Consider the following 25,502-nt stretch of genomic DNA (forward strand, 5'->3'; position numbering starts at 1 on the left):
GTAAGATACGAGGGTTTTCCTTTAAAGACTCGTATTTACCAAAAATAATATCATTTCTTTCATCAATAACCCGCGCAGGCATTTTAATATCATTAATCACCATATCAGTAACTCGTGCCGAGAGGGAGGCCTCCCTCTGCGGACACTATGATCGGCCAACCCGCTAGATGACTCACGATCACAAAGGTGTACACTAATTCCGAAGGGATTTGCGGTCCCATCCGAAATCCGAATTCGATTAACATCAGATAGGCAACTAATAACAAAACATAAAGCATTTAGGCATTGACAATATCATTCAAATTCATAAGCATAAAGTCGTAACAATTCTATAATATGGTTTTAGTTTATACGTAAGAAAGCCCACCTGGTAGTGGAGACTCACGACTAAGCCTTAAACTCTTGCGTTCAACCTTGATTCGGAAAAGAAATAACGTAAGGTCTTAGTCCGAGGAAATTCTAAAATAAATGAGGATGCGTAGTGTAATTATGCATGGCTCATATTCTTTTTTATTAAACAATTAACCCAACTAGGTTCCGTCCCATGAAGTCAAGTAATTAACTACATTGATTCGTTCTCATTAGGGTGTTCTAAACTGTCAGTAAAACATAATAATCTCCCTCCGTGTAAGCAAGGGAAAGAAAATAATAAAGATTTAAACACCCTATGTTCTCTTCTCTCTCTCTCTCTCTCTCTCTCTCTCTCTCTCTCTCTCTCTCGCGGTCTGCTCTGCTTCTTCGCTTTCTGCTCTGGAGGTCAGCTCTGGCCTCTAAGTCAGCACTGGCTGAGTTAGCTCTGTGGCGAAGCGATTCCTCTTGCGAGGTGATTCCTCTGGTGAGGCGATTCCTCTGGCGAAGCGATTACTCTGGCGAGGCGATTCCTCTAGCGAGGCGATTCCTCTGGCAAGGCGATTCCTCTGCTCTGGCCATTCCTCTGCTCTGGGAAGAGCGACGGGGACTCCAGTTTCCTAAACCAGAATTCTCCGTCCTTATCTCGCCTCGATTCTCACTCGTATACAGACCTTAATCTCTACCTATGTGAGCATGCTGTGATTATTCACGTTCGTCTATGTTTAAAGCTAAAGTTCTCGTCGTTCATCAAGGTTCAAGTTGTAGGTTCCACAAAAACGTGACTTAACATGCTTTTTGTTCATTCGTTTACAGCCCATAAAACATGATTTCTGCGAGTGTGATTCATGCCGATTGGAGTAGCAACAGAGGTCGAAGGTTACCTTGATATCTCGCGTGCTTTGGTCGGGTAAAGAACGATGGTTTCTCTCTCGCTTTGTCGAGCGTCGAGGTGCAAACTTGTTCAAATCGGCAGCAAGAATCTCGCTCTACTCCCCTTCGTGCAAGGCGTCGAGAGAGATGAAACTTCTTACTGTTGCTGCTGAAAACTCTAAGTGCTGAAAGGAGAAAGGGGTGGCTCAAGGGTTGAAGAGTGAATTTATACTAGGAGCTCTGTTGGTGTGCACTTGAGTGCCGAAGGGAGGGCATTGGTTGTAGTACTGCATGGCGTGGGATGGGGTGCAGCAGGTGGGGTGATGGGAGGCCTTTCGGCTGCCCAGCCAATGGGAAGAGCTGTTGCTGCAGCTTGATGGGAGGCCTTTCGGCTGCCCAGCCATAGGGAAGAGCTGTTGTTGCAGCACCTTTTTCACCTTTTCTTTTCTCCCTTTCTCCTTTTTTTTTTCTTAATTATGGCGTTGGCAGGTGGCAGGATAGGGTGGCGTAGGTGGTGATGTGATCTAAGAGAAAAAGATCTAAGTAAAATCCTTCAGTGTTGATTTCTCTGTATTTGAAATACAGGTTTCGCGTTTCTGCTAAAATCGATAAATGCTAAATTAAATCCGTAGATTTAATTCGTTCGACATTCTAATTCTTAAATTAAAAACGTAGATTTAATTAGCTTCAAAGTCGGAAGTAATTCACGACTTAAGCAAAAATGTGAAATAAACTCCATCTTGATAAATAACACAACTTTGCTAAGTTGGTTATAACTTTGAATAATAATTATTCATCGACTCAAAGATTCTCGTCGCGGTCTTAAACACGCGAAGATAAATAGAAATGCATACTGCTAGTGTAGTGACTCTGTCTCCAAAAATACGTAATTCAGAAACATAGTTGAAATCATAAAGTGCTTCATTTACTATCAGATAGACAACTAAACACGCAATACTGGAATAAAAAAAATATAAAAGAGCGGGTTGTTACAGCATCCTTCTCCTCTGCTCTGACGACTTCTCTGACTTAAGCGATTTCTCTGACTTGAGCATTTCTCTGACTTGGTACATTTCTCTGCTCTGGCGACTTCTCTGCTCTGGAGACTTCGCTGCTCTGGACTTTGATTTCTCTGGCGAGTGCATCTCTGCTTTGGAGATGTCGGTTCCTCTGCTCTGGATGATCAGAACACCTAGAAATCGCCAAATTCATCCAAAATTCTCCAAAATTGCATTCTTCCATCTCGAAAGCCTAAATCTCCTGCAAAGCATAAAATACACCATAAAACGCACCAATTTCCAGAAGATTATCTTAAAACACGCACATACAAACCCTTAAAAATAGAGCAATTTAAGCATAAATCAGTATACCTAGACGCAAAGTAATAGTTGAAGGAATTGAAGCTGAAGAAGATGACTGATTTGTATTCTATTCATTTATTAAGGATTTGTGCTCTATATTATTTCACACTTATTTGTTTTATGCCATAGTTATCAAAATCAATGTTTGATGAACTTGTTGTTCAAAGTTTCTAGTTAAACATTCGATAAGTTGTTATTATCTACTCTTTATTATTTTATAGTATACATTCTCTTGAATGGCACTGTATCGATGGATTCTTTTGAATATGTATTCGATTGTTTTGAATAAGTATTCGAAGGAAGCGTTACTCTTTGAATATGAAGTATATTTTTTGTTTGAATAAGTCTACGTAAATTCGAATAAATAAATTTAGAATTCGAATAAACAAATTTACAATTTGAACACACAAATAATTAAACATATATTTTCCAGTATAATATTTCGAATAACTAAATTAATTTTTTGAATATGAATATATAAATAAATGAAGGTAAATAAAATATTTATAAAGTAAAATAATTACCTTCTTCTTCCATTATCAACGACAGAAAAAATTAATTAACTTCCTCAAAAAAAAAACGATAGAAAAAATTTAAAGCTTCAAAAACTTTACAGGGATGACTATTATCGAATTTAGGGTAACAGCAAAAAAAAAAAAGAAAACGGTTACATAATTAAAAAAGAAAAAAAAAAGAAAAAAAGAGGAATGATAGAATAAATAAATAATATAAAATTACAGATTGATATCTACATAACCACATCCAAAAATAAATTAGATTCGGTCAACCTAAATGAATGACATACGGTTACTAAATAAACACAATTACTTAATTAGCCTTAATGTAAAAAACGGATAATTCATAATATACTTAATGTGGACGGTTAGATTGTATTAATCTAAGGGCTAGGATTCATTCTTCATTCTCAAAATATATATCATTCTCTATGGATCTTCTCCCTGGTTAGGTTCCATAGAGAATTATCTTTTTCGAGAGAATAAATAAATCTATACATTTTACGAACAAATCAATATAACTAATGAATAGACGTATTTAGTAAAAATAGTGAAAATCTCGCCACCCTCAGAATTTGAACCCAGGCCAAAATGTTGTTCATGCGGTACATTGATTTGTTCATCAAAATTATAGATTTGTTCATTTTTTTTCAACGCATTCTCTATTCTTTAAATATTTAGCATTCTACGTTGAACCTTTCTATATAGAGAGAGAGAATGGATCCATGGTGAATGCTAAATATTTAAAGAATAAAGAATGCGCCAAAATAACGAACAAGTCAATAATTTTTATGAACAAATCTATATACTGTATGAACAAATATTTGGTCTGGTTTCGAATCCTAAAGGTGGCGAGAATTTCACTATATTTATTAAATACGTTTGTCATGAGTTATGTTATGTTCGTAAAATTTATTTATTTGTTCGTTATTCTCCATTCTCTCGAAAAATATAATTATCTATGGAACCTAAGTAATTTAATACTATATCATTTCGACCTAAGTAATTTAATACTATATCATTTCGAACAATGTATTATATGACAACACTCATATGACAAATATATTAATGCATTATATTAAATACTATGATAATAATATGGTGTATGCATTATTAATTTTGTTCGTATGTTTTCTCTTTCATAATATTTACTTCCTTCGTTCACAAAACATCTTCATATTTCTTTTGGTCAATCCACAAAAACATCTTTATAGTTCATTTTTAAAAATAATTCTACCTAAGTATCACTCTTATGATTATCATATATTTACTCATGAGACATGAAATTATCACTAGTGGACTCATCCCTTCTTGAAAAAATAATCTTACTAATTGTCATCACATATTCTGACTTGTGAAATCTTTTTTCCACCCACCTAATTTAAAACTAGCTTTTTTTTTCTTTTTCTTTTTTTCGTGCCATCTTAGGTAGGATTGTAAACGAATCCCGAATCGAATCGAATATGTATATTTCGAATCGAATATTTATCGAATACAAATATCAAAATTCGAATATCGAATCGAATACGAATTATTTGATTAGTTTACAATCGCAATGAAGAAGCGCGACTTGTAGTGAAAAAATGACTTCAATTTAAAATTTTGATTTTATAAATTGTGAAGTTTTACTTTTAAAATTGTGATAAATGACTTTAATGCATATATAATTAAATATTTGTGAATATAAAATTAAGTTCATCCAACAATGTGATGAATTCATCGTAATTTTACATTCTAAGGTTGAAAAATACTTCATAATTTATTTTAACCCATCCACACACACACACACACACACACACACACACACATATATATATATATATATATATATATATATATATATAATATTTAAATATTTAATTAGGTATCTACGAACATTGAATTGAATCGAATCGAATATCATAATTTCATATTTGTATTTGAATACTAATTAAATCGAATCGAATATATATATTTGATTCGAATCGAATATTTTTAAATACGAATATCATAATTTCGAATCGAATACTGAATCAAATAAAAATATTTGATTAGTTTACGATCCTAATTTTAGGGAGATGTTTCTTGAGGGGAGAGTATAAGAAAAAACAAATAATTATAGGATTTTTCTTATACAAATTTGAGATTACAATTCCTAAACGAAATATGAAAATAAGACAATGACTCAAACCCCTTCGTTAGGGTTTAACAGTCGAATTCATCACTTTCTTGTCCAATAAGATCAAAATCCGATTCAAGGTGTAACATTAAGCATTCCAACAATATTGTCTTAGTTAATCTGTGGGAGCAATGGAAGATGGGAGAGGCCAAAGAGAGGCGCTGACACTTGTGGCAAGAAAGCCCAGTTTCTCGCTGCCCACCGCTTGCCCCAACTGTCTGCCTGCTTACATTTATCTTAAATTTGCCAACATCCCTTTCACTTTGGAATTCAATCTCATCCATCCTGATTCTGGTAATTCCTTCTTTTTCAATTGTTTCAGAACTTTTTCCTTTTTCATTTGAATTTCTGCTGCAGATTTCGCTCTCGAGACTTTTATCAAGTAATTATATCTAGTTGGTTCTGATTCTTTATGGTTTTTTGGTTTTATATATTTTCACACCTTTATTATTGTTTGTAATTTTTCTGCAAAATTGAACCTTGTATTGGGTACTTGGCAATTCTCGCGTTTGCACACAAATAGTTCTTGCTTCGTGATTCTGTTTACACACGATTGGGTGATACCGAATTGGCTAAAAACTGCTAGCAACAAAATGAGCCTTCTGCCATGCTTCCCTTTGGATTATGAATGTGACAGCCCGAAACCAAGTAATTCATTTAAATTTTTGTTTTACATTATTTCATATTTAAATTATTTTGAAGCATTTTATATTTAAATTGTGAAGTTATTTAAAATTTTAGTCTAAATCATGAATTATCTAATCGCGCCCCTAGTTAGATGTGACTTTGAACTATAAATTATATCTATAGAAATAGAAATTTATTTTTCCAAATATTCTTTTAATATGAATTTGGGATAATCTTCAAGCTGCTGCGATGCTCCCATTTATAGCCTCCATGTTTGTTGATTCCACCTCACACCCCAACTTTCTCAAAGTTGATTACACCGCACACTCCAAAATGGAGCTGCACTTTTCCCCTTTAGTGGTGGCAAAGTTGTGGTGGTGGCAGACAACTTTCCTCAAAGTTGTGGTGGTGGAGCCTCCATGTTTTTGGCTAACATCTTTCACATTCAAATCTTTGGCGAAATCAATCTATTTAAACCTCAATTCCTCAACCCCAACTCACCTCTTCATCTGTTCATTTAACAAAAATCTGCAGATTCTCCCTACGAATCCCAGCTGGTAAATTTTAATTATTTTTGCAAAGTTTCTTTTCATTCATGGTTTCTTATTTCTGCCAAAAATCAAAACTTTACAACAGAATTTTGTTTTCAAATCAAAATATACACATCATCAAATCTATTATCTATTTTTCATAAGAAACCAAATAAAGAGTAATTACATAGGATAAAAGAAAGGGTTAGAGATGAAGAAGGAATTCTGGAGTGTTGCCGCCGGCGCTACGCGCCACGGCGACCTGAGAGGTAGGGGACAAGGACGGCGGCGCGGTGGCCACGGCCGCTGCTGTGCTGTCCGGCCGAGGGTAGAAGTAGCTGGGACAGCTGCTGGCGACCCGGGAGCGGCGCAGGCGGCTGTTGCTGTCGGCCAAAAGGGAGAGAGGGTGGTGGCTGGCGGCGACTGTCGCCGGAGAAGGGTGGACGCCGCGGCTGGGCGCGGTGAGGAGAGGACAGGGGGCGGCGTCGGCTTCGCCGAGGGCCGTCTGGCAGAGAGGGAAAGAGAGATATGGGAAGAGGGAGAGGATGAAGGAAATAAAGTAGAGAGATGAGGCAGGGCCGCCGGCTCCGGCGACGGCGATGCCGTCCGGTGGTGGCGGCAGGAGGAGGGCAGAGAAGAGGAGAGGGAGGAGAGAGCGGCAGAGAGAGAGTGAGGAAATGGGAGCTGCGCTGCTGCGTATGTGTGTGGTGTGAATATAAATTAGGGTGAATGGAAGGGAAATGGGCTTGGGCTGGCTAATGGGCTCAATTTATTTAAGATAGTTGGGCTCAGATTAATTAAGTAATTGGGCTGCATTTATTTTGCTTTGGGCTGCATAATTCTTTTAATTAAATTGGACTTGGTATTTTTAACACTAACCCAAATTTTAAAGAAGCATGCATCTCATTATTTATTTCATTTTATTATATTTAATGGATTAAGAATTTTATAAATCAAATACTCAAGTTTTAATTAAATAAATATCAACCCACCCAAATCTTTTTATAAGAAAATGTATTTTACTACTTAAATTTATTAGATCAATTATTTTTATATGATCCTATAATCTAAATTATTTTCTAAAGTTTAATTAGGCCCTCATGTCTTATTATTTAAATTTATCTGACCAGGTGCGGCGCGACTAGGATGTGAACTTTAAATTCTTGCAGTTAATTTTCAAAGCTCAAAAGTTCAAGTTTCAGGTGTGGGATTTATTTCAGTACATGCACGTGGTTAATATTTGTCCATTTTAATATTACGTGTTTACTGTATGTGTTGTAAAAATATTTATCGCTAGGGGCCAGCATAATTGGTCCAGAACTTCACCGTCCTTGGTATGCCACAATGCAATTTCATGTTACAGGGTTGCAACCATTATATTATCGCCAGGGGCCCACATATAGGGTCCGGGACATTAAAGTCCTTGGATTGCCACAGTGCGTATGGAATTTATGTTATGTTATGACAATATGTGTTACCATTTTATTAACATGGACAATTATTGCATGTTTCCACACTGAGTGTACCCTGTATGCTCATCCCATATTCAACAGTTTCAGGTGAATGATATTGGAGGCGCGTGGAGAGTCGAATGGGCGCGTCGCATCTATTTAAAAATAAATGTTTCTTAAAACATATTATGTTATTTCATGTGATATCTTTTGGTTATGTAAACTCTGAAATTCTATACTATTTGAGATTTGTGTGTGATTTGTCTAAATAAATGTTGTTATATTATTTTAATGTCATGACTTGTTTAATTTATATTTAAATTCATTTCAAATATTTATTTAAGAATTTATATCTTTACGAAAATATATACATGGATACATACATAATTTTTAATTATATAAAGATTTTATTTTGTTATATTTTCCGCTGCTAAAAAGATATTATTTTATATTTAGAGTTTTTCCTTAGTAAAAGTTTTATTAATTAGTTAATTATTTTTCTGACATCTTCATGTCGTGCTTTGAAAATAAAGTTGTTAAATTTATTATTTCAAAATCAAGATTTATATTTGAATACATTATTGAAAATTTTTGATATCTTATAAATCGTTTTAAAAGTGCTTTAAAAACCAATTTTATTTAAAGGTTTTTTTTTCTTAAAATTATTTTCGAAAATTTTTATTTTAAAAGTGAGTTTTAAATTATTTTAAAAGACTTCCGCATTAAATATTTATTTAAATTTTATATTTAACTTCTTAATTAGATTAGGGTGTTACAGCATGGTATCAAAGCAGGTCTACTTTCCTGTAGACTCTGCAAAATAAAAATTTTCTTAGACTCTGCAAAATAAATTTTTTTTTTTTAAAATGTTTTTAAGTCAAGTATGACAAATCCATTCGACCTCTACGTGCTCCGACATCAAGGTAAAAGTTATTTTAAAAGTTTTCAAGGGGATGAGTATAAACTGTTTATATTCCGAATTTATGTTAAATTTGCTGCAATAATTGAGGTTGTTATCAGAAAGTTCAAGTTCATTATGCAAGTTATTATGAGAAAGTTCAGTATACAAGTTATTATGTTGAAGATTTATTTGCAGCAATGAATTTATTTCAGAAATTATTTCAGTTCATGATGTTAAAGTATGATTCACGAAAATTTATTTTTTGAACATAGTCCTCGAATTACGAATAACCTAGAATTTTCTTTTAGTATCATTCTCTCAAGCGAGTGTAGAATAGAAACTGATAGTGCCTTTGAATATAGAACAATGAGGAATACACGCGCACAGTCCCACAACGCCGAGAGTTCAAATACTAATCACGAAGCAGAAGCAGGACGAACTCATCCAACAAATGGAGGAGACTTCATGAGTCAATTCTTGAGCGCTTTACAGGGTTTTGTCCAACAGCAGGCCCAAACTCAGGCTACCCAAACCGACCTAAACCGAACCTCTAACACGATAGATCAAGCTGTAGAGCGATTTCGGAACTATAATCCACCACGATTCAATGGACGTGATGGACCACTAGCAGTCGAAGAGTGGTTGGAAGAGCTCGAACGTATCTTCACTCACATCAACTGTAGTGATGAGCAGAAAGTTTCATGCGCGGTTTTTCAACTCAAAGAGGACGCTCGACAATGGTGGAAACATTTCTATCGCTTGTTGGGAGAGGAAGATCGCAATGTTCTAAATTGGAAAAATTTCAAGGATGTGGTAATGAATAAATACTTTCCCCTCTCATTCAGAGAAAAGAAGGAGACCGAGTTCTTTGAGTTGAAACAAGAGAATATGACTATAGAGGAGTATGAAAGGAAATTCAATGAGTTGGCCCATTTTGCTCCACACCTAGTTGATACAGAAGATAAGATGATCGCTAGGTTCAGAAAAGGGTTAAGAATTGACATCAAAGGAATTATGGCTGCACATGTGATTGACGATTTCAGCGACCTGGTTAAGCGAGCGGAAGAAGTGGGCACGGCTCTTGGAACAAACCATCCTACATCAAAATCGACAAATCAACCAATGAAGAGGAAATGGGAAAATCCTAACCAAAGTGGAGGAAACTTCCAAGATAAGAGGTCGAAATTTGGCAGTAACACCAGTGCAAACACACAAGTAACCAAACCACAATGTCAGAAGTGTGGAAAGTTCCACAATGGAGAGTGTCTGTGGGGAAAAGGAGTTTGCTTCTTTTGCCATGAACCGGGACATACAGTGAGTACTTGTCCTAAGAACAAGCGAAATGTGCCAGAAGGGAGAATGAACGTTGGGCTAAACAAAGGAAGTGGCAAAGAGCCAGAAAGAAAAGGAAATGCTCGTTTCTTTTCCTTAACACAACAAGAAGAAGTTGAGGATGACAACACAATGACGGGTACGTTAATGATATCAGGAACACCTGCTGTTGTTCTTTTTGATTCTGGAGCTTCACACTCATTTATTTCCCCTAAGTTTTGTCAAAAGAATAAGATCATTTGGGAGGTAGAGAACTTAGACTTGAACATAAGTATCCCCTCTGGAGAATCCATTAAGACTAATAGGATTGCTAGAAAAATTTCCTTGAATTTTAGGAATAGAAAGCTTGAAGCTGACTTGTACCTTATCGAAATGCACGATTTCGATGTGATTCTGGGAATGGATTGGTTAAGTCGAAACCATGCAACAATTAAGTGCCGCGAAAGAGAAGTCGTGTTCAAAATACCAGGGGAGAAAGAAGTTGCTATTCAAGGATCAAAGTTAAGGAAAATGCCCATGGTGATATCTGCTATGAAGGCGATGAAGATATTGAATAAAGGAGGCTGCAACGCTTATTTGGTGAGCATAGTAGGCAAAGAAAATGATGAACTCACCCTTGAAAATGTTCCAGTAGTATGCGAATTCCCCGATGTTTTCCCCGAAAATCTACCTGGAATACCACCTGATAGGCAAGTAGAGTTTACGATCGATTTGTTACCTGGAGTAGCACCTGTTTCGAAAGCACCGTATAGAATGGCACCAAAGGAATTGGAGGAATTGAAGACACAATTGCAAGAACTTGTAGACCTAGGGTTTATTCGACCAAGTGTATCACCTTGGGGAGCGCCAGTCTTGTTTGTCAAGAAGAAAGACGGAACAATGCGGATGTGTATCGACTATCGAGAACTCAATCAACTCACCATCAAGAACAAGTATCCTCTGCCAAGGATAGAGGATTTATTCGATCAGTTGAAAGAAGCAGGAGTGTTTTCAAAAATCGATTTGAGGTCGGGTTATCACCAACTCAAAATAAAGGAAGGTGATATACCAAAGACGGCTTTTCGAACGAGATATGGCTATTACGAATTCGTAGTCATGCCTTTTGGTTTAACAAACGCCCCTGCGGTATTTATGGATTTGATGAACCGCGTTTTCCATCCTTATTTGGATAAGTTTGTCATAGTGTTCATTGATGACATTCTGATATATTCTAAGGACAAAGCGCAACACGAAGTACATCTCAGAATCACTTTGGAAACCTTACGAAATGAGAAACTCTACGCCAAATTTAAGAAGTGTGAATTTTGGCTAGATCAAGTTGTTTTTCTCGGTCATGTGGTGAGTGCTAATGGAATTAAGGTGGACCCAGCGAAGGTGGAAGCTGTAAATAACTGGAAGGCACCTACCAACGCCAGTGAAGTGAGAAGTTTCTTAGGGCTCGCTGGTTATTATAGAAGATTCATCGAGGGATTTTCAAAGATAGCAGGCTCAATGACACAATTAACCAGAAAAGGAGTCGTGTTCAGGTGGACTGATCAATGCGAGCAGAGTTTTCAGGAATTGAAAAGAAGGTTAACAACAGCACCAGTGTTGACCATACCCGATGAATCAGGAAATTTCGTCATCTATACCGACGCCTCGAAGCAAGGTCTGGGATGTGTTTTAATGCAGAAAGGAAAGGTTATCGCTTACGCGTCAAGGCAGTTGAAGACGCACGAACATAACTACCCTACGCATGATTTGGAGCTAGCAGCTGTAGTGCACGCGCTAAAGATTTGGAGACATTACTTGTATGGGGGAAAATGTGAGATCTTCACAGATCATAAGAGTTTGAAATATTTCTTCACGCAAAAGGAGTTGAATATGAGGCAAAGAAGGTGGCTAGAACTCGTGAAGGATTATGATTGTACCATACAGTATCACCCTGGAAAGGCTAATGTGGTGGCCGATGCACTTAGCAGAAAAGGAGAAGGACAACTAGCCTCAATGATAACTCAACAAGAAACCTTGATAAAAGAATTTGAAAGGATGAATCTCGAGGTGGTTAGTCCAAATACCCCAGAGGCTACGCTTGCAGCACTAGTTGTTAAACCTACATTGCGTGATCGTATTAGAAAAGCGCAGGAGACCAACAGCTTCCTCCAGAAAATGAAAAGTAAGGGGTTAAAAGACAATAATACAAGCTTCTCATTGGCAAGTGATGGAACACTTACATATGCAGGGAGAATTTGCGTCCCTAAGGATAAAGAATTGCTAAGAGAAATTTTGGATGAGGCACACTGCACGACTTACACAGCACACCCAGGAAGCACCAAGATGTACAAAGATCTTCGAAATATATTTTGGTGGAGAGGAATGAAGAGGTCAATAGCTGAGTATGTTGGAAGATGTATGACATGTCAACAAGTGAAAGCTGAACATCAACGACCGTCGGGATTGCTAAATCCATTGGAGATACCCGAATGGAAATGGGAACACATTACGATGGACTTCGTGGTGAGACTTCCAAGAACAACACGTGGACACGATGCAGTTTGGGTAGTTGTAGATCGACTCACTAAGTCCGCACACTTCATTCCAGTAAAAATGACACACTCAATGGACCAATTGGCGAGACTGTATGTTCAAGAGGTGGTTAGACTACATGGAGTGCCAGTATCTATTGTCTCTGATCGAGATCCAAGATTTACATCCAGATTCTGGAAAAGCTTACACGCAGCTATGGGAACTAAACTTAACTTTTCAACAGCATATCATCCTCAATCAGACGGACAATCCGAAAGGACTATACAAATTTTGGAAGACATGTTGCGGACTAGTATCATGGATATTGGAGGCACTTGGGAAACTCATCTACCATTAATCGAGTTTGCATACAACAACAGTTTTCAAACAACTCTTAGAATGGCTCCGTATGAGGCATTATATGGAAGAAAGTGTAGATCGCCATTATATTGGGACGAAGTTGGTGAACGAAAAGTGTTAGGTCCGGAAATCATTGAGAAGACGGTTGGGGTCATTGAAAAGATAAAGGAGAGGATTAAAATGGCGCAGGATCGACAGAAATCTTATGCAGATCGCAGAAGAAAGGAGTTATATTTCGAGGTTGGCGAAAAAGTATTTATCAAAGTAGCACCAATGAAAGGAGTTCTACGATTCGGGAAGAAAGGAAAATTGAGACCTCGATTTATTGGACCGTTTGAAATCCTAGAACGCATAGGTGATGTTGCCTATCGTTTAGCTTTAACACCAGAATTGTCAGCAGTGCACAATGTGTTTCACGTCTCCATGTTGCGAAAGTATCTGCACGATCCTAGTCACATCGTCCAGTATGAAAATCTCCAAATCAACAAGGACCTTACATACGAAGAAGAGCCAAGTGTTATATTAGATCGAAAAGTAAAGGTCTTGCGAGGTAAAGAAATACCCTTAGTCAAAATTCAATGGACTAGGCACGGACCTGATGAAGCTACTTGGGAACGTGAAGAAGAAATTCTAACTCGATATCCCCAGTTAGAACCAAGTAAGTTAAATTTCGAGGACGAAATTTTATTTAAATGGGTAGGGTTGTGACAGCCCGAAACCAAGTAATTCATTTAAATTTTTGTTTTACATTATTTCATATTTAAATTATTTTGAAGCATTTTATATTTAAATTGTGAAGTTATTTAAAATTTTAGTCTAAATCATGAATTATCTAATCGCGCCCCTAGTTAGATGTGACTTTGAACTATAAATTATATCTATAGAAATAGAAATTTATTTTTCCAAATATTCTTTTAATATGAATTTGGGATAATCTTCAAGCTGCTGCGATGCTCCCATTTATAGCCTCCATGTTTGTTGATTCCACCTCACACCCCAACTTTCTCAAAGTTGATTACACCGCACACTCCAAAATGGAGCTGCACTTTTCCCCTTTAGTGGTGGCAAAGTTGTGGTGGTGGCAGACAACTTTCCTTAAAGTTGTGGTGGTGGAGCCTCCATGTTTTTGGCTAACATCTTTCACATTCAAATCTTTGGCGAAATCAATCTATTTAAACCTCAATTCCTCAACCCCAACTCACCTCTTCATCTGTTCATTTAACAAAAATCTGCAGATTCTCCCTACGAATCCCAGCTGGTAAATTTTAATTATTTTTGCAAAGTTTCTTTTCATTCATGGTTTCTTATTTCTGCCAAAAATCAAAACTTTACAACAGAATTTTGTTTTCAAATCAAAATATACACATCATCAAATCTATTATCTATTTTTCATAAGAAACCAAATAAAGAGTAATTACATAGGATAAAAGAAAGGGTTAGAGATGAAGAAGGAATTCTGGAGTGTTGCCGCCGGCGCTACGCGCCACGGCAACCTGAGAGGTAGGGGACAAGGGCGGCGGCGCGGTGGCCACGGCCGCTGCTGTGCTGTCCGGCCGAGGGTAGAAGTAGCTGGGACAGCTGCTGGCGACCCGGGAGCGGCGCAGGCGGCTGTTGCTGTCGGCCAAAAGGGAGAGAGGGTGGTGGCTGGCGGCGACTGTCGCCGGAGAAGGGTGGACGCCGCGGCTGGGCGCGGTGAGGAGAGGACAGGGGGCGGCGTCGGCTTCGCCGAGGGCCGTCTGGCAGAGAGGGAAAGAGAGATATGGGAAGAGGGAGAGGATGAAGGAAATAAAGTAGAGAGATGAGGCAGGGCCGCCGGCTCCGGCGACGGCGATGCCGTCCGGTGGTGGCGGCAGGAGGAGGGCAGAGAAGAGGAGAGAGAGGAGAGAGCGGCAGAGAGAGAGTGAGGAAATGGGAGCTGCGCTGCTGCGTATGTGTGTGGTGTGAATATAAATTAGGGTGAATGGAAGGGAAATGGGCTTGGGCTGGCTAATGGGCTCAATTTATTTAAGATAGTTGGGCTCAGATTAATTAAGTAATTGGGCTGCATTTATTTTGCTTTGGGCTGCATAATTCTTTTAATTAAATTGGACTTGGTATTTTTAACACTAACCCAAATTTTAAAGAAGCATGCATCTCATTATTTATTTCATTTTATTATATTTAATGGATTAAGAATTTTATAAATCAAATACTCAAGTTTTAATTAAATAAATATCAACCCACCCAAATCTTTTTATAAGAAAATATATTTTACTACTTAAATTTATTAGATCAATTATTTTTATATGATCCTATAATCTAAATTATTTTCTAAAGTTTAATTAGGCCCTCATGTCTTATTATTTAAATTTATCTGACTAGGTGCGGCGCGACTAGGATGTGAACTTTAAATTCTTGCAGTTAATTTTCAAAGCTCAAAAGTTCAAGTTTCAGGTGTGGGATTTATTTCAGTACATGCACGTGGTTAATATTTGTCCATTTTAATATTATGTGTTTACTGTATGTGTTGTAAAAATATTTATCGCTAGGGGCCAGCATAATTGGTCCAGGACTTCACCGTCCTTGGTATGCCACAATGCGATTTCATGTTACAGGGTTGCAACCATTATATTATCGCCAGGGGCCCACATATAGGGTCCGGGACATTAAAGTCCTTGGATTGCCACAGTGCGTATGGAATTTATGTTATGTTATGACAATATGTGTTACCATTTTATTAACATGGACAATTATTGCATGTTTCCACACTGAGTGTACCCTGTATGCTCATCCCATATTCAACAGTTTCAGGTGAATGATATTGGAGGCGCGTGGAGAGTCGAATGGGCGCGTCGCATCTATTTAAAAATAAATGTTTCTTAAAACATATTATGTTATTTCATGTGATATCTTTTGGTTATGTAAACTCTGAAATTCTATACTATTTGAGATTTGTGTGTGATTTGTCTAAATAAATGTTGTTATATTATTTTAATGTCATGACTTGTTTAATTTATATTTAAATTCATTTCAAATATTTATTTAAGAATTTATATCTTTACGAAAATATATACATGGATACATACATAATTTTTAATTATATAAAGATTTTATTTTGTTATATTTTCCGCTGCTAAAAAGATATTATTTTATATTTAGAGTTTTTCCTTAGTAAAAGTTTTATTAATTAGTTAATTATTTTTCTGACATCTTCATGTCGTGCTTTGAAAATAAAGTTGTTAAATTTATTATTTCAAAATCAAGATTTATATTTGAATACATTATTGAAAATTTTTGATATCTTATAAATCGTTTTAAAAGTGCTTTAAAAACCAATTTTATTTAAAGGTTTTTTTTTCTTAAAATTATTTTCGAAAATTTTTATTTTAAAAGTGAGTTTTAAATTATTTTAAAAGACTTCCGCATTAAATATTTATTTAAATTTTATATTTAACTTCTTAATTAGATTAGGGTGTTACAATGAATTTGTGGATTTATTGTAGTTGCTTAAAAAAAAACATATTCTGCATTGTGTTTCTTCGGCTTAGACACATTACCCGGTTTGGAATTATCAAGATTTTGGTTGATTGTGCTTGAACGTTGCTATTTTTCTATCTCCTTTCAAACAACATTTGTTATGATGAACACTATAGATATAGCATATCTCTTTTAAAAGAAATGAACGTGGGGCATGTTGAATGTGACAGTAGATCTAAGGCCTCCAGCTAGTTGGTATCGGACGAACTGATACTGCAACCATTTCAAATGTCCAATTCTCCAAAATCACTGGCAAAGAAATCTTTGTTGGTTCTTGGATTAGTTATATTGATGGCCGGTCCAAATACCAGGCTAGATTACCATAATAATTTCATGGCAAAACTGTTGAAGCTAAAATGAAGTTATCTTAATTATTCCATGGCAAACCTAATGGCATTTATTGACATCCGTTTCCATCTTGTTTAATCGAGAATCACAACTTTGTTTGGTTCCTCAATGTTTTATGTATTTTTTGTAATATTCAGGCTCTTTTTTCTGTCTTTCTTTTTTCCCCTTTCTTGATCATGAAAGTAATAAGGCACTTGGAGATTTGTCACAAACTTTCTGTTAAGTAGATTTGTGTAAGTGAAATACTAGCTTTTGTTGGGAGACTCATTTAATGGTCTATGATGCTACCATACGTAGTCAAATATCAGGTGATCGAATATTTATCATAGCATAGCTTATTCTATATTTAATTTTTAGGTCTAGAAAAGCATTAGATGTTCAATGTGCTATTGTGGTCCCAACCACCATCAGCCGGAGCCCGTTCTCCGCGGACACTCTGCCAAGAAGTTATAAGCCTATCTCACTGGATTACGACGGTACCACTGATCCAGAGGTACACCTTAACCGGTTCGAGGGACTGGTTACACTTCACATGTACACGGAAGGCATTAAATGTCGAATATTCTCCACCACTTTGTCTGGACCCGCCCAGCTGTGGTTTGGAACGCTCGCACCAAATTCCATTCACTCTTTCGAAGATTTACAGACACGTTTTCTGAGGCAATTCGCGAGCTCGCGAAGGGTTGGAAAGTCAGCTCTTTCCCTGATGGACATAAAACAAAACCAAAACGAAACACTACGAGAGTATACCGCTCGGTTCAATCTCGCTGCTTTGGAAGTACCAGAGGCGGAGTCACAAATAAAGAATTACGCCTATGTCAGAGGGTTGAAGTCGGGGCTCTTTTTTTATGAATTACAAATCAGACCGGCTCGGGATTTCGATGATATCATGGCAAGGTTGCCGGGGTACTTATAACTGGAGCACGCCAGGATGGCGTGGAAAGCTGAAAACGACAAACACAAGGCTAAAAAGGCCAAAGAAGCACCGGAGCGGAACAATAGAAACCAGGACCGGGCTCTTTTCAGAGGGTTGCCCCCGAGGGTGCCTCCTCCCCAGGCAGAGATGCCACCTCGCCAGCAGCGGACTGTGAATGAGGTCAACCGTTTCGATGAATACACCCCCCTGAACAGGCCACAGGAGGAGATCTTTTATATGATTAAAAATCAGTCGTTCTTCAGGGCACCGGGCACTCACAGGGATGGGCAGCCACAATCGGGGCCCAATAACAAATTGTGTGAATATCATAATTCTTACGGGTATTATACCAAATATTGTGGGCATCTTAAGCACCAGTTGTAGCTTTTGGTACGACAGGGTAATCTGGATCAGTTCATAGCCAGAAGGAATGAAGGCCAGGGTCAGAGGCCAGAGCAGAGAAATGATCAAAGGCAGGATCAGGGGAATAACCGACACCGTCGACCAGAGGAAAACCGCGATAATCGCAGAGGGGCCATACAAGGATAAGTACCTCCCCACCCAGCCAGGAGGGAAGTACACATGATTTTTGGGGAGAATGGAATACCAACATCCAATCGGGCCAAGAAACAAGTCGTACGTGCGGTGAAAACAGGATACTACCCCAAGCAAGTGATGGAGATCACAGGCGCGGCAGAGGAGCCAGTTATTAGTTTCGGGGCAGAGGACCTGAGAACGCTAATGTACCCTCATGATGATGCATTGGTCTTCATAGCGGATATAGCAACCTGCATAGTACATCGCGTCTTTGTAGATTCCGAAAGTGCGGTGAACATTTTGTACTTGAAATACCTTCAAAAAAATGGGGATCGAAGCCAACATCGAGCCTACGAATTCGCCTCTATTCGGATTTGGGGGAGAGATTGTCATGCCTTTAGGGTTTGTAGAGTTGCTAGTTACACTTGGTAGAGCTGACGCTTGTAAGAACAGGATGATCCGATTCCTGGTGGTAGATATGCCCAACCCGTCGTACAATGTAATACTCGGTCGCCCTGCTCTGACAGCGTTCAGAGCAGTTATTTCCATGTTCCATCTGAAGATGAAATTCCCCATCGGAGGTGGAAGAGTGGGGGAGGTTTGGGGTGATCAGAAAATGTCAAAGGAATACCATGTGCGGATGCTTACACACTCGTCGGGGCAGAAAAGGGAAAGGATAGCAGAGGGACCAGACACCCGGAAAAAAGGGAAGGTGGGCGAAGTCGCTGCTCTGGCAGAGGAACGGCGGAAATTGACAGAGATGTTAAATGACCGGGATAACACAGAGAAATCCACCTTAATATCCACCAGTGATGTGTGCAATATGATCGAATTATTTCCAGGGTGGGAGGGCTTCCAAACCAAAATCGGGTCTTCTATGAGCGAACAGACCAGAGGGGAGTTAATCAGTTGCCTCCAGCGAAATGCGGATGTGTTTGCCTTCAGCACAGCCGATTTAAAAGGTATCGACAGAGGGTTGGCAGAGCATGGCCTCAATGTGGATCCCAATATCAAACCAGTGAAGCAAAGAACGAGATATTTTGGGGCTAAGAAAGACGCTGCAATCAAAGAACAAATCTAGGGGCTGCTGGACGCGGGCCACATTGAGGAAGTACAGTATCCGGAATAGATTTTGAACGCCGTGATGGTGGCAAAAAAGATGAATACTTGGCGAATGTGCGTGGACTACAGAGACCTAAATGCTGCTTGCCCGAAGGACCATTATCATCTGCCGATGATTGATCAACTCGTGGACTCTACATCCGGCTGTGCACTATTATCAATGATGGATGCATATCAGGGCTACCACCAGGTTAAAATGCACCGAGGGGACATTGCTAAAATAGCCTTCGCTGTTTGTTGCGGGGTTTTTGGTTGGAGAAGCATGCCATTCGGCTTAAAAAATGCAGGAGCCACGTATCAGAGGATGATGGAGAAAATATTCAAAGATCAACTCTCGAAAAATATCTCAGTATATGTGGACGACATGCTGGTGCGCAGTGTCAGAGCAGAGGATCATATCTCTGATTTAGAGGAAATCTTCGAAGTCATTCGAAAGCATAGACTTATGCTCAATCCAGCGAAATGCATATTTGGGGTTACCACTGGGAAATTATTGGGATATAAGGTCACCCCGGCGGGAATCGAGGTTAATTCTGAAAAAGTCAAGGCCATCATGGATATGACACCACCCAGAGAGATCAAGGAGGTACAGACTCTAAACGGGCGTATCACTGCTCTGAGCCGGTTCATCTCGCGATCGGCAGAGAGGAGCTTACCATTCTTTAAGATTTTGAGGAAGGGGACCAGATTTCAATGGGACGCAGGATGTCGATTAGCCTTTAAGGATCTTAAGGCGTACTTAGCGGAGCTCCCAACTCTGACCAAACCCGTTCCGGGGGAAATATTATATTTATACATTGCAGTCGGGGATGAATCAGTTAGCTCTGTCCTGATCAGAGAAGGGGGGAGCCATCAGAGGCCAATCTACTTTGTGAGCAAAATAATTCAAGGGCCCGAGTTGAACTACTCTAAGATCGAAAAGGATGCTCTGGCAGTCATGGTCATGGCCCGGAAGCTGAGACCTTACTTCTTGTCACACCGGGTGGTGGTTCGAACGGCCTTACCTTTCAGGCAGGTGTTAGGGAGGTCGGATCTTTCAGGGCGTATGGTAAAGTGGGCAGTGGAATTGGGTGAGTACGATGTAGAATATGAACCAAGAATGGCCATCAAAGCCCAAGCTCTCGCAAATTTTATCCAAGAAACTACTCGCCGTCCCGTGCAAGAATTTTGGATAGCCTTCGTGGATGGATCGGTCACGAATGAGGGATGTGGAATTGGGGTGTACGTTGTCTCCCCTAGTTCAGAAGTGTACCAATTTGCCATTAAATTCACTTGCAAAATGTCTAACAATGAAGCCGAATATGAGGCTGTGGTTAGAGCAGCGCACATTTTGTCAGAGCTGCGGGCTGAGTGTATCATTAGAACCGATTCGCAATTGGTGGCTCAACAATTCTCAGGGGGGCTATCATATTAAAGAGGACCGGATGCGGGCATATCATAATAAGATCAACGAAATAAAGACAAAGTTCATGGAATTCAAAATCGAACAGATTCCTCGGGAGGAGAACACCAAAGCAGATTTATTGGCACGGGTTGCCAGCGCAGTGGAACAGACCTGGAGTGACGAGATTACGTTGCTCTGTAACACCAGAGAAATGGGGACTTTCCAGATTTTCGCGGTGGAAATTCGGGATGATTGGCGAGCACCAATTATACACTTTCTAAAGACCGGGGAACGACTGAACAAAGAATCTAATCAGTGAGAATTATTGCTTGATTAATGATCAACTCTACAAGCGTTCTTTTACCCATCCTCTACTAAAATGTTTATCTCCGGAGGAGGCTAATTTTGCTTTAAAAGAAATTTATGCAGGTTGTTGTGCTGGGCACATGGGATTCAGGGATCTCATACGAAAAATCATCCGGGCAGGGTTCTACTGGCCAACCGTTACCAAGGACGCCAGAGAGTTCGTTCGCAAGTGCGAAGCTTGTCAGAGGTATGCGGGAAAAATCAATGTTCCAGGGGAAACAATGGGAGTAATGTATGCTGCTTGCCCATTCGATAAATGAGGTATAGACATTGTGGGGAAATTGCCCACAGCACCAGGGGGCAAGTGTTTCTTCATTGTGGCGGTAGCTTACTTCTCCAAGTAGGTGGAAGCTGAGGCTGTGGCAAAGATCGATGAGGTGACAGTGGAGCGATTCATCTGGCGAAATATATGTTGCCGGTACGGAATCCCGAGAATCATCGTGTCAGACAATGGAACCCAGTTCACAGGGCAGAGGATCACTGATTTCTGTGACCGGATGGACATAACACAACGTTTCGTGTCAGTGGCTCACCCACAAGCAAATGGGCAAGTGGAGTTGGCGAATAGATCAATTTGTGAGGGGATCAAGAAACGGCTGAACCATAGCAGAGGGAAGTGAGTCGAGGAGTTGGACACTATACTCTGGGCCTATCGTACCAGCCCAAAGACAGCGACTGGGGAAGCACCCTTTACCCTGGTGTATGGATCCAACGCAGTGGTACCAGCGGAGGCAAGGCTGGAGTCATACCGAATAACAACTTATAACACAGAGCAAAACTCGGAACTCCGCAGAGCAGAGCTTGATCTTGTGGAAGCAGAGAGGGATGAAGCCCAAGTCAGAGCAGCGAAATACAAAAGCATCATCAAAGCAGGATACGACAAGAGGGTCAGAGCATGGAAGCTATCCAAAGGCGACTTAGTCCTCAAGAAGGCTGATGCATTGAAGCCGGTGGGAAAATTCAAACCTAATTGGGAAGGCCCTTTCATCATCACCGAGGTCCTTAGTGGCGGAGCGTACACATTGTCGGATCCAGACGGCAGAGCTCTCCCCAGACCGTGGAACATTAATACTCTGAAAAAGTTTTACGTGTAATGTTGTTCGACGAAATAACACATTGTAGACCGAATACTCTTTTTCCCCACAGGGGTTTTAACGAGGTTCGGGGCCATGATATCAATAAAATCGGATACGTGGTTTTAGGGAATTCCCCGGTGTTGACTCATTTACTTTAATTTATTGCTTTTCAAATCGCATATTTCATTTAACATGTTCATGCAGAGCATTGCACATGTCACCAGAGGGGGGAGTAGGGTATATACCCATAATTCACAATTACAATTCACAATTGCTGCCTAGCAAGTCAAGGGAAACACAAATTCAAATTGCTACTTAGCAAGTCAAGGGAAAAACAAACATCAAGGGAAGAGCAGATGAATCACTTCAATCGTAAGCCGCGAAAGATGGATGCATCCCCTGGATTATCCATGCTCTGTGCAGAGGGTTCGACTTTACCGTAAGCCACGAAAGTTAGGCGGGTCCCTCTGACCGTCTATGCTCCGTGCAGGGTGTTCTCTTAACCGTAAGCCACGAAAGTTGGATGCATCCCCCGGATCATCCATGCTCCGTGCAGGGTGTTCTCTTAACCGTAAGCCACGAAAGTTGGATGCATCCCCCGGATCATCCATGCTCCGTGCAGGGTGTTCTCTTAATCGTAAGCCGCGAAAGTTGGATGCATCCCCCGGATCATCCATATTCCGCGCAGAGGGTTACTATTTAACCGTAAGCCACGAAAGTTGGATGCATCCCCCGGATCATCCATGCTCCGTGCAGGGTGTTCTCTTAATCGTAAGCCGCAAAAGTTGGATGCATACCCCGGATCATCCATGCTCCGTGCAGAGGGTTACTATTTAATCGTAAGCCGCGAAAGTTGGATGCATCCCCCGGATCATCCATGCTCTGCGCAGAGTGTTGATTTATGCTTAATTTACTCTATTTTTAAGGGTTTGAATGTGCGTGTTTTAAGATAATCTTCTGGAATTTGGTGCGTTTATGGTGTATTTTATGCTTTGCAGGAGATTTAGGTTTTCGAGATGAAAAAATGCAGTTTTGGATGAATCTAGCGTTTTTCAGAGGAACCGACATCTCGAGAGCAGAGAAATCACCGTTCCTCTGGAGTTAGAGGAATCGAAGCGAGCGAGGAAGAGCCAGAGGAATCGAAGCGAGCGAGGAAGCGCCAGAGGAATCGAAGCGAGCGCGGAAGTGTCAGAGGAATCAAAGGCCGGTCCAGAGAAATCCGCGGGATACAGAGGAGCGGAACCGACATCTCCATTACAGCGGAATCGAAGCGCCAGAGAAATCATGAATCCTCTGGCGACAGCAGAGAGATCACCATTCCGCTGGCGACCCATTCCTCTGGCGATACCATTTCTCTGGCGAGAGCTGCGAATTCGGCGCGAGTGGGAGAGTTTTTCCGGAGCGCGCATCCAGCTGGAGAGTTGCCTTATTTCACATGATTCTATTACCTTTAGAATCCCACTTTGCATTATAACTTCCATGGTGATCCGAAGGAAATCTGAAGCTTATAAATAGGTCCTCCTTTGACCTATTCGAGACACAACCCTGATACCCGAGCTTTCAACATTCATATTTTAGTTTTTTTTAGCGTTAGAATATTTTTAGCTTTCTAGTTTTCAAGGTTTGGATCAAGATTGAAGATTCAAGCCGCTACTTCAGTTTTTATTCGGTTTTTATATAATTCAGTTTTTACTATTGCGTTCTCTTTAATTATGTTTATGTTTAATTTAAGCATGTCTGACTAGTTTCCTTTAGCTGATTCTAGGGTTTGTAAATAGTTGATTGAATTTATGTGATTTATTTGTTAATACCTTTGTGCCTTTCAGTTTATGATTCATAATTCCTGGTGTTTGAATTCTTGTGAATTATTTGGCCAATAGTTTGCATGTTTAGCTATTCGGTTTGAGACCTAGCGGAGATAACTGTTTAGTGGATTCAGGAATGTATGATATGATTTTAACCTTGAGACCTAGCGGAGATAGGTGGATCATAGGGACCTATTCTTAGGAGCTATTGGGAGTTAGTAGATTTTCTTGTGACCTAACGGAGATAGATAATTTACTAATCTACGATCGTTGCTGCTCTAGCGAGAGTAATTGATTAATTAAGTGATCTCTCATCATAACTGGATTAAACTGGTACATAGGATTAATAGGTTTATTACATAGATTTAGTTAATGAATTTACTGCCCTAGGATCAGTTGCTTTTACTCTTTGAATTTTCTCCTACGTACTTTTATTTATTATTTGCGTTTTAGTTTAAGATAATTAAACCTTCTACTTTCGTTTGCCTGTCTACTGTTATAGTCTGTTTAGGAGATAGCTAGAGTTATTTCGTTATGTCAGTCCCTGTGGATACGATACTCGGTTACTGATTATTTGCTACAATTGCATATTGTTAGTTGCGGTATTTATTGCTAAGAAATTAGTGATCAAGTGTTCCAGCCTAAAAGGGAAGTGATGCGTCTTCGACTTTTGGGCCATTTGGCCCTCTTTTTTCCTTTATTTGTGTCAGTTCAGGTCTGTCCGGGGGAAAAACGAGTCGTGAAGGAAGGAAGGTCAGTAGAGCGGAAACGGAAGAAATGCGATCAGAATGGGCACTACCGAGCCCAGATTGCTAAGTCATGTTTACCAGCATGGAGCTTCGGCCAACAAGTACCTCTCCAATTCAACTTGGGGCATGGGAACCTGGAGCAACCACCTGGTATAAGCCACACCGATAAGAGCAGTCAGTCTGATCGTTACTAGAAGAAGCAGACAGCCAGAGCCATAAAAGGAAGGTCAATCTCGGAGATCTCATGGAACAAGCGGAAGGTTGAAGAAGAAACTGGAAGGATCGAAAGAATGGGAAGGGTTGACTAAGCTTGCAGCTGGACGCCATCTTCAATCAGGATCAATCAAAGATCGAGTTAATTAAGGAAGGAAGATCCCAGCGAAGATTTGGAACCGGCGCAGCTAGGGTTAGGCCTTTACCATCCAGCAGTATAAAAGCAAAACAGTGTGCAGCGTGCACAACTTCTTGGACCCCTTAAAACTTTTGTTACTTTAGTTATCATTTTAAGATCGCCGCGTGTGGCATCCAAAACATTTTTACAATTCCGTATTTTCCCTTTTCCGTTGTGTTATTACTTTTGGACAAGTTCGAAGGCTTGAAGCCTAGGTACTATTTTATCTATTTCAGCATTTCATTTCGTTCTATCATGTGTTTAATTCTTTTTGCATTTATGAATTGTGTTATGTGTGAGTAATTCCCTTGGTGAGGTTTTAGGGGGTGGA

The 25,502-nt window shown here is 39.5% G+C and overlaps 2 long non-coding RNA genes across 2 annotated transcripts; both read left to right on the forward strand.

Moving 5' to 3' along the window:
• Window positions 1–6,185: 6,185 nt before the first annotated feature.
• Window positions 6,186–8,209, forward strand: LOC131012249 (uncharacterized). Its single transcript, XR_009097246.1, has 3 exons — window positions 6,186–6,439; window positions 7,543–7,614; window positions 7,966–8,209. It is a non-coding gene; the product is annotated as an uncharacterized LOC131012249 (long non-coding RNA).
• A 5,922-nt stretch (window positions 8,210–14,131) lies between these two features.
• On the forward strand, window positions 14,132–15,989 carry LOC131012250 (uncharacterized). The gene is made up of 3 exons (XR_009097247.1): window positions 14,132–14,219; window positions 15,323–15,394; window positions 15,746–15,989. It is a non-coding gene; the product is annotated as an uncharacterized LOC131012250 (long non-coding RNA).
• Window positions 15,990–25,502: the final 9,513 nt, after the last annotated feature.

This window comes from Salvia miltiorrhiza, chromosome 2 (genome assembly GCF_028751815.1).
Source record: "Salvia miltiorrhiza cultivar Shanhuang (shh) chromosome 2, IMPLAD_Smil_shh, whole genome shotgun sequence".
NCBI lineage: Eukaryota > Viridiplantae > Streptophyta > Magnoliopsida > Lamiales > Lamiaceae > Salvia > Salvia miltiorrhiza.